This window comes from Lagenorhynchus albirostris, chromosome 18 (assembly GCF_949774975.1).
Source record: "Lagenorhynchus albirostris chromosome 18, mLagAlb1.1, whole genome shotgun sequence".
Lineage (NCBI taxonomy): Eukaryota > Metazoa > Chordata > Mammalia > Artiodactyla > Delphinidae > Lagenorhynchus > Lagenorhynchus albirostris.
Window position 1 is genome coordinate 4188570 of NC_083112.1, and position 14703 is coordinate 4203272.

The 14703-nt window shown below is 38.3% G+C and overlaps 1 protein-coding gene across 12 annotated transcripts in view; it reads left to right on the forward strand.

The window, feature by feature from the left end:
• The window catches only part of CDK8 (cyclin dependent kinase 8), a 120595-nt gene that overhangs the window by 3417 nt on the left and 102475 nt on the right, over positions 1-14703 (forward strand). For 2 of the 12 annotated variants that reach the window (XM_060128815.1, XM_060128816.1), the window contains exon 1: positions 13607-13684. The exons of the other annotated variants lie outside the window; for them this stretch is intronic. The gene's annotated coding sequence lies outside the window, so the exon portion shown is untranslated. Of the gene's footprint in view, positions 1-13606; positions 13685-14703 lie in introns of those variants that run through there. 12 annotated transcript variants of the gene reach the window in all.

The following is a 14703-nucleotide window of genomic DNA, read 5'->3' on the forward strand; positions in this document are numbered from 1 at the left end:
GATTAGTAGGCAGTGGTAATGATAATAATAGCTAAGTTACTGAGTAAGTCTTAGGATCTGGGCAGAGCCCTTTACAGCCATCATCTGTTGAATCCTCACAAGTACCATACAAGTCAGTTGTGTTTTTTCAGTTTTATAGTTGAGGAAACTGAAGTTTTAAAAGGTTAAGCAAATTTGTTCATGGTTACATGACTAATTAAATGTCAGAGCTGGAATTGGGGGATTACAGGCTGGTCTCTTACTCCACAGTCCAGGCTCTTAACCATTATGCTTCATATTAAGATAAATATAAACATAGACATGGGGATTTGGTGTTTTAGTGGGTCATTCAGAAAACATGAATGCCTTATCACAGGACTAGTCTTTTCAATTAACTGATACTTTTTTAGTATGTTTCTGAACAGCCCTAGTTTTTCTAGTGCTGCAAAAGTAAGTGTGTAGCTATGTGGTGTATACACACACACGTATACGTGTATGTCTGTGTGTGTGTGTGTGTGTGTGTGTGTAGGACCAGACTCTAATAGGGCATGTTAGGATGTGAAAATTCTTCATGTAGTGCAAAGAACTCTAAGTTGGGGAGACTGGAGAACTGAGTTTGAGTTCAGACTCTGCCTCTGATCACCAGTATGACCTTGGGCAAATCATTTGCCCTTGTAGACCTTTGTTTCCTTATTTCTAAAATTACGGGGTTTGAGTTGATCATTTTTAGGGCCTTCCTAGTATTATAATTTGAGGAAGTAAAAATATAAAATACTTTTGCAAGATCAGGTAAGCAACCACTAAGACAAAAATTTTACTTTAGACAGTAATACACATCCATGTTTCTTAGTCTCATGCTTTAATGTGGGTTCTCATCAACTGCCAAAAAGAAAATAAGTAGCTTCCAAAGACTTGTCAGCTCCCTTACCTAACATGCCTTGTACCACTGTGGCATTCCCTCCTGTTTACATCTTAAGGTGTGGGATTTATGTGGCTGCTCCCATCCTGTGAACCATTCATTTGGTGGCTAGCACGAGGAACGCTTCTGATTTGATCTGCACTAGAGCTTTTAAGTCAGCTTTAATTCCTTAGCTGTGATCAGAACTTGGTTGGAACCCTTTATTTCCCCTGAAGGATTTGAATAGTTTTTCTTCTGAATATTGCTGAACCCTGTATCTAGGCTCAGTTTGATTTAAGTATTTCTTTAGATGTCAGAAATGCCAAATACAACATGTAATAATCCCCATCAGTGGGGATTTTGCATGCCCAATAAGGAATATTCCTTATAACATTTAAAAAATGTGATGGAAAGGGACAAGCAGAATATTCACTATGCATTCTTATCTACTTGCAGTTGAATTTATCTGCCTGAATACTCAGTGCATTCAGATCCACTGGGTAGGCCACTTTGAGGTTTCACGCTTAGATCCCATTTTCTTTTTTTTTCCTTTTTAAAATAATTAATTAATTTTGGGCTGCGTTGGGTCTGTGTTGCTGCGCGCGGACTTTCTCTAGTTGCAGCAAGCGGGGGCTACTCTTCATTGCGGTGCGCGCACTTCTCATTGCGGTGGCTTCTCTCGTTGCGGAGCACGGGCTCTAGGCATATGGGCTTCAGTAGTTGTGGCTCACGGACTCAGTAGTTGTGGCTCGCGGGCTCTAGAGTGCAGGCTCAGTAGTTGTGGCGCACGGGCTTAGTTGCTCCGCGGCATGTGGGATCTTCCTGGACCAGGGCTCAAACCTGTGTCCCCTGCATTGGCAGGTGGATTCTTAACCACTGTGCCACCAAGGAAGTCCCAGAGCCCATTTTCTTAGTAGCAAACTGGCAAATTAATTCATTTTGCATTTGCTTATTTGATTATTTTACTGTTTCTTCTAACATTGGAAGAAATCCATTCCCTCAGTCACTCAGCGAATATTTACTGGACCCTTCTATCTGCCAGGCACTGTACAAGGTATTGAGAATGCCAAGATGAATAAAATATTCCATTATTTCAGAAGACACCTACTGAGGAAACAAACGTAAATAAACTATAGCAATTTAATAAGCATTATGATAATTAATACAAGGTGCTATTGGAACACAGACATGGAAGCTCCCAACTGCTGAGGGTTTTCAGGATAAACCTCTCAGAGATGGCAGCACTTCGTTGAGTCTTGAAGGACAGGGAAGATTTCATCAGAAAGGGCATTTCTTTTTTTAACTTAGTTTCTTTTCTTCTTTTTTTAATTTTAATTTTTTGGCCATGCCACAGGGCATGTGGGATCTTAGTTCTCCAACCAGGGATTGAACCTGTGTCCCCTGCATTGGAAGGGTGGAGTCTTAACCACTGTACTGCTAAGGAAGTCCCAGAAAGGGCATTTCAAGAGGAATAGGACAAAGGGTTTTTTTTGTGTGTGCTCTTAAACATCCCAACAAATTTTGTGGGTCTGAATTATTTCTTCCCATGCCTTTCCTCGCCGCACCTTTTCTGTTGCCGGCATCTTTGAGCTCCTGCTCCTTGTGTAGTGCTACATACATGTGCTACAGGTGTTCCGTTGTACCCACTGGACATGATGAAGTCTCTGTGATTCAATATGGGGATACATTTATCAGCATGTACTGAGCACCTTAATTGTCTCTGTGGCAGTTTCCCATCACAAGAACATTGGTGAATCAGGGTACAAGCAGCCTCTGAAATCCAACTGTCTGATTTAGGAATATCTCATATGTAAGACTGCCATGGCAGAACAGTGGCTCTGGATAGCAGATGACTCTCCTTTGGCCTCATCTCCATGAGGAGTAGGGATCCAGAATTTTCTGTGCTGCTGAGATGGTGGTGGCCAACAGGTCGGAGGGGAATTCCTCTTGTTGGGACTCTCAGTTGTGTGAGAAGATGGTAGGGAGGTGGCTTCCGGCAACTGAATTTCAGCTAGGAAAATAGAAATAATGACAAATTATTAGAAGTTACTGTAGGTCATTTGCAAGCTTACCTACTTTTTCAAAAATTAGTTCTCTTGGCAATTGTGTTCAGAATTATGATTTACAAACATTTGAAATATGATCCATATGTAAGTTGGGACTGTATATGCCAAATCAGTGTTGATAAATATATATTCTTCCCTGTGGCTGGTGTCATCTTTTTTGTAGTGCCTTGTATTGTTGAATCCAACCCTCATTGTCTCTTTATGTTTTTATTCTTTTTCTGTTCTTAGCTGCTGCTAGAGAATGAAAATCCTACTGTCCTTACCTCTTTCAGAACAATTTGTAAATCCTTTCCTTCACAGCAGCTTAAGTAGGCCTTGGCCATCTATCTCTTTGTTATTTAGAAACTACCGTGATATTTTTTGTCTTAAAATATCTGTTGTCACCTCAAGGCAGTTCTTGAAGTTGTCACTAAAAAGTGACTTTCACCCGTTAGTTTGATCTTAATGCTTAAAGACCTTTAAGTTATCATTTTCTCAAGATTCTTCAGTATAGTGATTGTCAAAGTCACAAAACCAGTCCCTGCTGTAGTAGGCTGCTTTTACTGATAGAGTTATGTCTTGTCCTTCAGGTGTGTTGTCACAGAAAAAATGCTGAGAATCCCCTTTTTAAAATTGAGATATATCACGTACCATAAAATTCACCCTTTTAAAGTGTGCAGTCTACTGACTTTTAGTGTATCCACAAGGCTATGCAATCATCACCACTACCTAATTCCAGAACATTTTTATCGTGTCAGAAGAAACCCCGTATCAATTGGTAGTCACTCCACATTCCCTCTCTTCCCAGCCCCTGGCAACCACTAATCTATTTTCTTTCTCTATGGATTTGCCTATTCTGAACATGTCATGTAAATAGAAATATATAGTATGTGGCCATTTGTCTTTTACTTAGCATAGCGTTTTCAGTGTTCATTCATGTTGTGCATGTGTCAGTGTTTCATTCCTTTTTATGGTTGAAAAATATTGCTTTGTATGGATAGACCACATTTTGTTTATCCATTTATCAGTTGGTGGACATCTAGGTTGTTTCTACTTCTTGGCTATTATGAATAATGCTGCTATGAACCTTCATGCGCAAATTGTTGTGTAGATATATGTTTTTGGTTCTCTTAGGCAAATACCCAGAGTCATATGGTAACTCTATGTTTAGCTTTTTGAGAAACTGCCAAACTTTTGAAAGCAGCTGATAACCACTTTTGAGTGGCTTTACCTTGACTTTGGTTTAGAACCATGATTTGTCCTCTGTCCACAAAACCTGGACACCTTAATTCCCAGGGCACCTTATTAATCAGTAGCCCACCTTATTCCCAGGAAGTGTTCACACACTAGTCTATTGTGGCAATTCTGCAATACAGACTAATCCAGCTGCTCCTCCTCCATCAAATCAGACCGCCTTCCGAGCTTGTTCTCAGGCAGCACCTTGTGCTGGGAGCAGTTTTCCCTCAGCTGAAATTGGTTCTAACATTTAGCTTCAGAAATCTTAACTACCTTATCTTAACATACAACTCCAGTAATTCTCTCTTCACTCACCACCCCGCAAAACAGTTAGTTCTTCATAGATATATTATGTAACTACATTAGTGTATATGTGGTTAATGTTTATATGTCCTTTGGGTCTTTCTGGTGAAGGTTTATGGGTTAGATATTATGGATTTCCTCTAGGGCAGTAATTGTGTTCCCCTTACTTCCTGGCATATTGTCAAATGTCGACAGGTATTTAATACTTTTTAATTTTTGGTGTACCTAAAATTCATATTTGAAAATTTTCCTTTTAAACTTGCTAGACTTAAAAACTTGAGCATATTTTGGAATAGAAAAGCAGCGCCTTGTGAAAATACCCTGAGAAGCAAAGTTTGATGGGCTGGTTAAATTGATACCAGGAACAGAATTGAACAAAACCAAAGGCCAAAGGCAGATGCAAACTTTGTTAATTGACTGAACCAAATAGAAGTCCCAGGTATTTGAAAAATTGAGCCACTACAAAGAATAAAGTATTTTCTAAAGTATACCTTGTAAATGAATCAGTTTACATGGGGATCACACCTATATTTCTAACCTTAAGGAAAATATAATTAGTCTCTGAACCAGAGTTGACATTTAGTTTGTTTAAACTCTGTGGTTGTTTCATATTTGAAGTTTCCTTTTGTTATGTGAATAAAAAATTATATAGTTTAACAACTACTCAAGGTAACTCAGTTACTCCTCTCTCTAGCTAAGCTCTTTAAAATCCATAACTTTATTATAGCCCATGAATTCTAACAAATAATCCTAAGGAGAGGAATTCTTCGCATCATGATGCCTACTCTGGGTGTTTCTGTACACCTGAATTTTATAGCTTTTCTAGAGAACTAAGGGATTTTAAAAAAAAACCAAAAACCCAAACTTGTCAAACAGTGGTATTATGGTTTATATTAAGCAAGTCATTATTTTAGGGGAAAGAGGAGGTAGGTATTGAAAAATTATTTTTATGAGGCTTCTGTTTTAAGGAAAGCCGATAAATCGTGCAAAATTTAAGCTCGTGTAGAATAAATACATTTGTTTGGAGTTTTTTCACTTTATGAAAGAAGCCCTTTAAGTAAGGGAGCTCTCCTAGCATACTTATCCTGTGACTCAGTTTGCCAAAAATTCAGTTTATACACATTTTCCAAGAAAATGTTAAGCACAGAGTAAGGAGTATTTGTATTTGTTTTCTAGTGCTGACTTAACATTGAAGGTTCTTTTAAATGTAAAATTAAGTCATTTAAATATTTGATGTTCCATTATAGTCTCTCTCCAGCTGTAATTTTGCGGGAGGGCAAATATGTGTATTTACAGTTTATTTGGTCTCTGTTCATTGAATGTCTAATGGGCCAGGTTCTGTGCCAGGTATAGGTGATTCAGCAGTGAACAGGCCATAGTTGTAAGTCGTTAGGGAACTTAAAGACTTTGAGGGGCACAGGCAAGTAAACAGGTAATTACAATACAGTGGTATACAGCTGTGATGGAGAAAATGATTAATGAAATCTACTGTGATGTTATTTTTTTTCATTCAAGAATATTATGCGGGACTTCCCTGGCAGTCCAGTGGTTAAGACTCGCGCTTCCAATGCAAGGGGCGTGGCTTCGATCCCTGGTTGGGAAACTAAGATCCCACATGCTGCACAGCCAAAAAATAAATAAATAAATAAATAGATCCATCGGATGGAGAACGTTGATTTTTTTTAAAAACATATTATGCATCTTTCCATGTCAGTAAATATAGCTCTAAATCATCAGTTTTAATTATTGCTGGCATCACATTATACACACACACACACACACACACACACACACACACACACACACAGTAGATATGTATCCAGTTAACCAGTTCTCTAGTGATAGATGAAATATAAGTAGTCTCTAAATTTTAGCCATTGCAGTTAGGGAAGTACCTCCTAGAAAATATGACTACAGTTCTTCAACATAGTATCAAGCTCTTGCAGTGGAATTTTAGGGTCAAAGATTGTATACTTTCAACAGCTGTATTTCTGTTATAAAATAAGATTGGATTATACAATTAATAAACTCTCAGGATAAAAATTCAAACAGTGTGTAAGAATGCCGGAAGATCATTGTCAGCCCCTCTTTGTATATATGCGTATGGGAGCAGATACATGTCTGGATCGACTTTAAAATTTACTTTACTATTTCATTCATTTTGAGCAAATAATACATGAGTATGCAAAAAATGTAAATATACTGAGGAAGTGAAAACTTAAGTCTTCTCACCTCTGTCTCCTCCAGGCACTCATTTCTTCTTTCAGAGCTGTCCACTGATACGTTTCTTGTGTATGCTTTCCAGTTTGTGGACACAAACATCTTTGGACTTTATGGTATTATTTTTCATGCATAACTCTTATTTTTATAAAGTCACATTTATCAGTGGCTGCTGGGTTATGTGTAAGAATTAGTTAGAAAGGACTTTATGTCATCTTTAAACACAAAATGTATGATGGCGTATACGTATATTTTGTTCCTTGCTTTTCTCAGTTCATATGTTTTAGAGACTGGTAACAGCACATGTAACGTAATTCATTTCATCAACTCGTCATTCTTTTTTATGAACATAATGTAATATACATATCCAGTTGAAGGACATTTAGGTTGCTTTCATTTTTTTTTTTATGCCCTTAAGCAGTACTGCAATAAATGTCCTTTATATCAGCCTTTCCACACAACATTCTCTCAGATGGAGATAGAACTTCGCAGGTACCCAGAAAGTTCCCCACAGGGATATTTGCTGTGGATGATACCACTGGCAAGGAGCAAAGTCTTCATGAAGCAAGAGAAACTCCCTTGCTATATCCACAGGGAGTTTTATCCCTCCTGGCTTCTCTCAAAAGTTCTAGAGACTGATCATCACACCCAAGCACAAGTTACTGGTAACGACCCAGTACATAACTGCTAGACTGCTGCAGTGCAGGTCAGTTTCCCGGAATGTCTCTTTAACAGGCGTAGGCTTCAGGCTCTTTGGAGGTCCAATCTTATGCACCATTTATACTCCCATCAAAACTCCCAAAACAAAACTTAATCTGGAAGGAAGAAATGGAAATAAATATAATAATGACATGCTTGAGTCCTGGGGTTAAATGCATTGTAAAGTTGGAATTGTTTATTATTTTGGAAATTTTGCCTTAGGTTTTCTTTCCCCACATAGTCCTATGTATTTTAGATTACTGGTTGGCATAAAAAAATTGAGTCTTGTGGATACTTAAGATTACAGTCATTATTAAGTTTACATGTTATTTTATGTTCACTTTCATCAGATGATCTTTCTCTCTTGTTTCCTGTTGCTTGGCCTTGGTCATCCTTTCATTTCCTGACCAGCACTGACCTTCCTATACCCAGTCTTTTCCTTTTCTCCCCTTTTTGGCTTGCTTTTTCTGTTTGATACTGATTTTGGCTTTGGCCTTGCTCCTTGTCACCAGTCTCAGTAGGATTCCCCTCTGGACTGGCCTCCTTTTCTGCTGCCAATGGAATTTCTTGACTTTGTGTATTCAGCAGAGGGAATTATTTATGTAGGTAAGCAGGCAGCTGATTATCTACTAGACAGTTCTGATGTATTTTATTAATTTGGAAGAGACTTTTAGAAAGTTTTAAGTACTGCTAAACATAACTCTTTCTTCATAGACATAATTTCTCCTCAACAGAAGTTGGAAAGTACTTACTCCTTATAGATAGATAAGAAGCTGAAAAAGTATGCAAACATTTAATCTTTTTATCTGAAAATCTATTTTAGTACACAAGAGTCCAGGGCTGCTTGAGAGTTTAAACCAGGTACCCTGTAGCCAAAAGTTACTACTGTCCTGTTTTAGCCAAGACTAGCTGACCTGCAGAGCCCCTTTAGGTTTTTGACATGTGCTAGGCTTGGACATGCAGACGTGGAAAACATAAGGAAGTCTGTCAAAGTAGCACACACTTCACATATTTCATCTGTTTCTCTTCCGGATTTTTTTTTGTGGGGGTGGGATGGGACCGTTCAGTTTCGGAAGGTGATTCAACCTGATCTTCTTTAAGTACTTGAAGTTTTCATTGCAAGCAAAAATCACTAACCAAGTATACCACTTTTTAACCTTTATTTGACTTGGATCATGTAGCGTTTGCCCTATTTCTGTTGCACTTTGTGAGAACTGGACTCACTGAGTTTAAGTATGCTTGCTGCTTTTAAATCAGAATGCAGTACAATTACATTTTTCCTGAGTGAGATTCTGTGCTATGATTACCCCGGAAATGCTTTGGAATGTAAGATAACATTTGCCACTAGGTATTCATTATTTATTTTAAAGTATTTAAAAAGTAGTTTTGATTTAGTTGCAGTGTACTAAGTAGGGAAATTAAATACCAGTTGTCTTCATGGAGGAAATATTAGTAAAACCTTATAAGAAGTTACACATTTATACTTCATAAGGTTTTTTAATAGCTTTATTGAGATATAATTCACATACCATACAGTTTACCTGTTTTAAGTGTACAGTTCACCATCTTTTAGTGTATTTACAGAGTTGTGTGGCTGTCACCACAGTTTAATTTTAGAATATTTTTATCCCCCCTAAAAGAAATCCGGTATCCATCAGCAGTCATTCCCCTGTCCCTCCAACCCTCCAGCCTTGAGCAGCCACTAATCTGCTTTCTGCCTCTGGATTTGCCTGTTCTGAACATTTCATTTAAATGAAATCATCTAATATGTGGTCTTTAGTGATCGGCTTCTTTCATTTAATATAATGTTTTCAAGGCTTATCCATGATTTAACATGTATCACATTTTGTTTAGTCATTCATCAGTTGTTGGATATTTAGGTCATTTCCACTTTTTGGTTATTATGAATAATGCTGCTGTGAACATTGGTATACAAGTATCTGAGTCCCTGCTTTCAGTTCCTTGGATATATACCTAGGAGTGGAATTGCTGGATCATATGGGAACTGAATGCTTAACTGTTGAGTAACCACCAAACTGCTTCCTCAGTGGCTGCACCATTTTACATTCCCACTAGCAATGCACAAGTGTTCCAATTTCTCCACATCTTTGCCAACACTGATCCCGCCCCTTTTTTTTAATATAGCTGTCCTTACGGCTATCAAGTGGTATTGATTTGCATTTCCCTAATGATGAATTGTACTTATTGTATCATTCAGTATCAGTAAATACTTCTCATGTACTTACTGATCATTTGATTATCTTCTTGTAAAAACATATTTATATCCTTTGCTCATTTAAAAATTGAGTTATTGGGCTTCCCTGGTGGCGCAGTGGTTGAGAGTCCTCCTGCCGATGTAGGGGATGCAGGTTCGTGCCCCGGTCCAGGAAGATCCCACATGCCGCGGAGCGGCTGGGCCCGTGAGCCATGGCCGCTGGACCTGCGCGTCCGGAGCCTGTGCTCCACAACGGGAGAGGCCACAACAGTGAGAGGCCCACGTACCGCAAAAAAAAAAAAAAAAATTGAGTTATTTATCTTTTTCATTATTGAGTTATAGGAGTTCTTTCTATACTCTGGATACTAGACCCTTATCGGAGAGATGATTTGCAAATGGCCAATAAGCACGTGAAAAGATGCATCATCAGGGAAATGCAAATCAAAACTATGAGATATCACTTCATACCTGTTAGGATGGCTACTTTTTTTTTTTTTTTTTTTTTTTGTGGTACGCGGGCCTCTCACTGTTGTGGCCTCTCCCGTTGCGGAGCACAGGCTCCGGACGCGCAGGCTCAGCGGCTATGGCTCACGGGCCTAGCTGCTCCGCGGCATGTGGGATCTTCCCAGACCGGGGCACGAACCTGTGTCCCCTGTATCAGCAGGTGGACTCTTAACCACTGCGCCACCAGGGAAGCCCAGGATGGCTACTATTTAAAAAAAAAAAAAAAGTGTTGGCCACTTGTATATCTTCTTTGGAAAACTGTCTGTTCAGGTCCTTTACCCATTTTTTAATCTGGTGGTTTGGTTTTTTGTTTTTAGTTCTCTGTATATTCTGGATACTGATTCCTTATAAGATATACAATTTACGAATATTTTCTCCCATTCTGTAGGTTGCCTTTTACTCTGTGGATATTGTCTTTTGACACATCAATGTGAAAAATTTTCATGAAGTCCAATTTGTCTATTTTTTCTTTTATTTCCTGTGCCTTTGTTGTCATAATCCAAGAAATCATTGCTAAGTCAAGGTTGTAAAGCCTGTAGTTTGTAGTTTTAGTTCTTTAGGCCATGGATCCATTTTGAGTTAGTTAGCCAGATTTTCTCCTAGAAAGTTTGAACTAATTCATCCTCTCATTCATAATGAACAGGAGTAATGTTTGCCACTCCCTTGATCAGTGTTTTTATTATTTAATCTTTAAAATAATTTTCTTTTAATCTTTGTAAATTTGATAGGAAAGCTATGGAATCATGGTTTTATTTACATTTGTTTCATTAATATTTAAACTTACAGTTTCTTGTTTTTTCATTATTTAATTTCTTTAGTGAATTGCCTGATCATATTTTACCCATTTTCCTATAATAGTTTTCTTAAATTTTTTTTTTGTGAAGTACTTTGCTTCTTGGAATATTAAATTCTTTTATTCATGTTGCAAGTATTTCCAATTTTTATTTCTCTATTTATGATATTTTAATATATAATCATCTGTCATTCTTTCTTTGCTTCTTTTTTTTCCCTATAATATTTTAATACTTTTCCACTTTTAAATACTGGTTTTAATTTTGTGATTGTAACATGGAAGATCCAACTTTATTATTTTTCTTTTAAATTTATTTAATTTATTTATTTTTGGCTGTGTTGGGTCTTCGTTACTGCACCCGGGCTTTCTCTAGTTGCGGCGAGCGGAGGCTACTCTTCATTGTGGTGTGAGGGCTTCTCACTGCAGTGGCTTCTTGTTGCAGAGCACGGGCTCTAGGCATGCAAACTTCAGTAGTTGTGGCACGTGGGCTCAATAGTTGTGGCTCACAGGCTCTAGAGCGCAGGCCCAGTAGTTGTGGCGCAAGGGCTCAGTTGCTCCGCGGCATGTGGGATCTTCCCGGAGCAGGGCTTGAACACGTTCCCCTGCATTGGCAGGCAGATTCTTTTTTTTTTTTTTTTTGCAGTTCGCGGGCCTCTCACTGTTGTGGCCTCTCCCGTTGCGGAGCACAGGCTCCGGACGCGCAGGCTCAGCGGCCATGGCTCACGGGCCCAGCCGCTCCGCGGCATGTGGGATCTTCCCGGACCGGGGCACGAAGCCGTGTCCCCTGCATCGGCAGGCGGACTCTCAACCACTGAGCCACCAGGGAAGCCCGGCAGGCAGATTCTTAACCACTGCATCACCAGGGAACCTCCCAACTTTATTATTTTTAAAAAATATCATCAGGATCATAAAGGTATTTAGAATAGTTACACTCTACACACTCCCAAGATACTTTAAAATGATTGTTTTGAGTTTGTAGATGAACAATGACAATAATCCAAATACATTGTGTGTACAACTTGGATCAAATACTGGTGAAAGTGTTTAATTGGACAAACAACTGATAAGCTTAAAGATAACCAGCACAATTTCACAAGAGAACCAGCTCAGCCCAACTAAGATTTTCTTAATAGCAGTTGACACTGATGTTGTATAGGAGTACAAATTAGTTAATGAAACTGAGCAAATGGGGGCCCCCTTCCTCCTTTCCCTTTTTTTGTATTCCTGCATCCCTCCCAGTCATCCTCTTCCTTGGTCTGGCTACCCCTGTGGCGAACCCAAATCAAGAGTTGCTGTGATCACCCTCCACCAGAAAATCAGGAGCCCTGAATTCCAGGTGAAACACTGTGCTCTCTTGAACTGTACAGTGGACACTCAGGGACAAAACCCCTCATCACCAATATTTTTCAAGTTTCTATCACAGTACAAAAGAGTAACTGAGTAGAAGAGAGAGTAAGATGATTTATTTTTGCTTGGGGAAGAGAAGTGGGAAATAACTGTGGATGAGAAAACATCATGTATATTCAGTATGTAGGAATTAGCCATATGGAAATAATTCTAGAGGGCCTGAATGTTGTCTAAAGGGCTGGTACCTCTCCAAATTTTGATCTCTTTTAAACTCCTTTCATATTCCCCAACTCATTTCTAAATCTGGTTGGGCAGGATTAACCCTAGTGAAGTACCAGTGCAATTATCTGAAGGTAAAATGTATCTGTTTTTCTTCTTCTTTTTTTAATACAGATATTTTTACTGTAATCATTTTATTTACAGAATAATTTGCAAAAGTATATCATTAACATATAGTGCAAATGCAACTAATGTAGATTTAGACACTGCTCTGTAAACTTTCCATACCTTTGTAAAATAAAGCTATCCAATTTAGTCATGATAGTTACCAGAAATGGCAAACATAGAAACACAGTGGGTATATAAAAAGATTCCCATCAGTGGCCATGGTGAATTAACCTTTCCTCCCCAACCCTCCCATACTCCCACCCCAATCCCACAACTGATTGTAAAATAAAATATACATTTGAGATTTAAACTTTTCTTTTTTGAACATCACAATATAAAATGTTAACTGGTGATGTAGTAAACTGATAATTTGTCTCATTTGCCTTAACTAGCGTTACCACCATATAGGCACTTTTCCTCGTAGTCAAATTATGAACAGCATTTTCTGTAATAAGGCATATTCCATGCACATCATTTAGAGAAAGGTAAATTAAAAAATAGAAAAGATTTATGGAGCATGAAATCTGCGTGCATGTAACTTAAGCATATATTTTATATGTACTCTCCTCTCTGTACAGAATAATAAATACCACTATATCTGATGCAAGTAATTCACTTCCAGGATTGTGTATATTAAGTGATCAGACTAATCCCATCATTAAATCATCACCTTGCACTTATCATTAAGACTCCATTACCATGTAGGAAATACATACAGGACATGTTCCACGTGACATGACTTTCTGCTTTACAAAATGGGTCTGGTTTCTGTGTTTCTGTAGAGGTGAACAAGTCAGCAAAGCATCTACAAAATGCCTCTGATTTATGTAAGCGCATTTGTGTATAAATACAATGAAGATTCTGAAGTGGGCAGTCATTTCTACTTCAGTGAGTACAGTTCCCTGCCTCTACTCCATGTTTCAAGGTTTTTCAAAGGGGCCTAAAACTAAAAATGGTTTTTTACATTTAACTTCTTACAGCAACTAAAGATCAGTTTGAATCACATGGACTTCTTTACTGCCCTGCTGATGTTTCTGATCAAGAGGCAAACAGGAACGGTGCCCACATTTTCTATGCATAATTTGCAACGAACGTATCTTTTTTTAAAAATTATTTATTTTGTTTATTTATTATTTTTGTCTGTGTTGGGTCTTTGTTGCTGTGCACGGGCTTTCTCTAGTTGCGGCGAGCGGGAGCTCCTCTTCATCGTGGTGTGCGGGCTTCTCATTGCAGTGGCTTCTCGTTGTGGAGCGCGGCTCTAGGCTCGCGGGCTTAGTTGCTCTGCGGCACGTGGGATCTTCCTGGACCAGGGCTCGAACCCGTGTCTCCTGCATTGGCAGGTGGATTCTTAACCACTGCGCCACCAGGGAAGCCCGCAACGTATCTTTTAAACTGACCCAAATTAGAATAACTAACAAACACATATGTTACTGAATACTAGAAATATTGAATCAAGTGTCAAACTCAAACAGCGAGATTTGCTGGAACATGTAATACCGTATATCATCTCACAAATTTCAGGAAGACATGAGCTCATTTTATTCTGATCATTTTACCAGAAAGTAGTTTATACCTATAAGGTTATACAGATGTTTCTCTTTGAAGGCAGGCAGAACCAATTTAGGAAATTACCAAATTGTGTTTGTAACAAACTGAAAAAAATCTGTAGCACACAGTACACAACTAAAAATACAATAAAAATATAAAGATATCTGGAGAAAAAAACTAAAGCTCTTCACTGTTTCTCCATCAGAACCGAAGTTCTCCATGGGAGTAAGACTATAGAAAAGGTGAAATCACAGGATATCGACAGCCTTCAGTTATTAAGAGACACTTTGCATGACAATGTGAATTATGATAGAAATCAGCAGCAATGAATTCTATGATTATACAAAGCACAAAAGTCAGATTCTGGACACAGACTTGACTGTATTTATGATATTTGACTCTATGTTATTTTAATATGTAATCATCGGTCATTCTTTCATTGCTTCTGATTTTTCTTCTCTGTAGACATTTTTTCTTACATTTCCTTCTAACATTTTTAAAGTTTAAAAAAATTTTGCAGTTAAATTAT